General features: G+C 36.7%; 1 long non-coding RNA gene across 1 annotated transcript; it reads left to right on the top strand.

Annotated features, from left to right (window-relative positions):
- The first annotated feature begins 952 nt into the window (after positions 1-952).
- On the top strand, positions 953-1,900 carry LOC147493835 (uncharacterized). Its single transcript, XR_015200100.1, has 2 exons — positions 953-1,503; positions 1,633-1,900. It is a non-coding gene; the product is annotated as an uncharacterized LOC147493835 (long non-coding RNA).
- Positions 1,901-2,678: the final 778 nt, after the last annotated feature.

The raw sequence follows: 2,678 nt of genomic DNA, 5'->3' as shown, positions 1-2,678 counted from the left end.
TTGTTTAGACTTGTCCCAGAAGATGTCGTGGCAGAAGGTCTTTGTTACACTGATAATCCTACAACCACAGTGCATCATTCACCTCTCGGCCTTGGTTATTCAAAGGTTTCCATTGACATTGCAATTCAAAAGGATGCACTACTCGTTAGGGGAAATAGATATTTGAAGACAATAGAAGATGATGTGGGTAGCTTTGTGGCTTGGCCAACAAATTCTATAGTAAAGTCTTGATGTGATGTTTACACCTTTGGAGTGCTTGAGTTTTGGTGTTTCGGAACATTGCCTAAACTTTGAAAACATTTTATTTCCTTTCATTTTTGTCTATTAATGTATTGAAGGCTATCTAAACTTTGAAGTATGTTATTTACTTATGTTTTGGAAGTCTGAATGGTTAAGTTGCTTCTTTTGGTTCTTTATTAATTGCTCATTTTAAAGTTTGTGTAATTGAATGCTACATGTATACTAACTATTGTTGATTTCATCTTACATGCAACCATTTTTTTAACTCCGCTTGTGTAAAGCTATAGCTTTACATTGCCGGTCCCAAGCCCGGGTAAAGGAGGAGGGGAAAAGGGAAAATTGAAGAGAAAGTTGATGATGGAGTGAATGATGCCCTTGCCCTTAAGAAGGCTGACATGGAGTGAATAGATGTCTTGATGTTGGTGTAAGTATTAGGCTGTGCTTCTTCCTTGGAAATGTTGTTGTTGGATCTATGTAAGTGTAATATAGGTCATATTATCTTTTGTTCTAGAGTGATGGCTATGAGTAATTTGCATCAAGTGGCATCATTGGCTTCGATTCTATTCTCTGTAAGAATCCTATTTGTTAAGTATAAGCCACAGAAGCAAAGTTATTCTCAAGATCTATTAAATGCTATCTACTATATGTTCAGGTGTCTATTAACTGCTATCTACTATAGGATCGATATTCGGTTAGAGAATGACATGAACAATGCTGGTATTCCTCTTCTTCCTTCTAGTGCCAAAAACAAGATGATCTCAGTTCTGTAAGTGTTCCTACTTTTTGTACTTGCGTCTATTCAATCATATATCTTAATTTCCTTTAGGAACGATTTTGAGAGGTGTATACTGTGAGGAAAAAGGGAGGTGATGATAAATTACTCCTGTTGCTTGGATAATATGATGTGGTGAACATTTCAAAATTTCTTATTTTTCATGGTTACCTCTTTGAGTCTATCCTTAGGTTGGCAAGATAATGACTTAGCTTCATTTGCCTATCAACTGAATGTGTTTAGATGCATCTATAAGTCATGTACGCTGTTCATATTGCATTAATTTCTCCAATCAAATTGAACTTCTCGATTTCTTGGTAAGATCCTAAAAACAAGTATACCTTAATTTGTGATTTTAGTATAGAAGAACTATCATGCAAGATTAAAGACCTTGTCAGAAATGCAAAGAAAGCAGAAGCTGGAATAGTTGCCCTGAAAATTTCATACCTGAGGACATTCCATAGGCACTCAAACATCGTGATCATGGACTCGTGAGTCTTTCTTGACTTTCTCATTATGTTTATTTTGCATCCTTTTCAAAGCTTATTACTCTAGCTTGATGATTGGGCACTGTGTTTATGTGTTTAATTTATACGTGTATACATCGTTGAAATACTCAGGCATTGTGATAATTCTAAAATCGTTGCAAGTGAGCTTACAAACCTTGGCTTTAAGAACTGTTGGATCGTGTCTGGTGGGTTCTCTGGGACCAGGGGATGGTTGCAGAGTCAGTTAGGCACAGAGCCAAATGTTTCTTCTTTGGAGGTCATGTTACCATCTCCTGCCATTTCCCCAGAAGTCTCAAAACTTCAATCTAATGAAATGTTTCTTCCTAAGAACACCGAATAGTTGTTGTTAACTTTTATTAATAAAAGATTGTTCACAATCTACATTTTGGTTGTTTCTCATAACGTACCAAATTTTTATTTTTATATTTTGTGTTGTTTTCTTGTCAGATACTAGGAAATGAAGTTTTAAAATGTACAAGCATTAGTACTGCGCCAGATATGAAATTAACAGGCGCAACAGATTCAGTGCCAATCCATTACTGTTTTGTGTTTTCCTCCTGCTTGTCTTCAGATGATTGGGAAGGAGCTTGGTTTTCCACCTGCCATTAATTGTTCATCTTCTGGAAATGTGACTTCTAGGTCTGAATCACAGTCACAACAGCCTACACATAGCATTCATGTGAATCCCAAGTATTTAGAGGCGAGGCAGCGCCTTCAGCAATCTGGCAAGGTAAGACCATTTTGCGTATGATGTATACTTATAGCTTTCATTTTCTAAATATGAATTGTAAATTTTTGCTGTGTTATTCAATTTAAAAGTGAATGGTGTGTAGTTGGTCTTTGATGTGAACTTCCATTTCTCTAAATTGAGTGAGTTGTTCAAGGAAAGCGCAACAATGTACATCAAGAGACCTTGGGTCATAAGGGAGTCAGACTTGCGTGTTTTTCCTTTTTCCGTGAATAGGATGTTTGGTTGATACTTAGTTGCAGGCTTAACGACCGTTATGGGCACATCGCCATTAGGATAAGCTCCTTGGTGTTAACTAATAAGGATGTTTATGGGGTTAGGGCCAAACCTTTTTTTTATTTGGCCTTCCTGTGGGAGCTTCTCGAGCTAGGAAGTGGTAATACAGTTTTATTTTATTTGGGATGATTAG

Source organism: Coptis chinensis, chromosome 6, assembly GCF_015680905.1.
Source record: "Coptis chinensis isolate HL-2020 chromosome 6, ASM1568090v1, whole genome shotgun sequence".
In the NCBI taxonomy this organism is placed as follows: domain Eukaryota; kingdom Viridiplantae; phylum Streptophyta; class Magnoliopsida; order Ranunculales; family Ranunculaceae; genus Coptis; species Coptis chinensis.
Note: the sequence above shows the minus strand (reverse complement) of the source record. Positions and strands in the feature narration are given on the sequence as shown.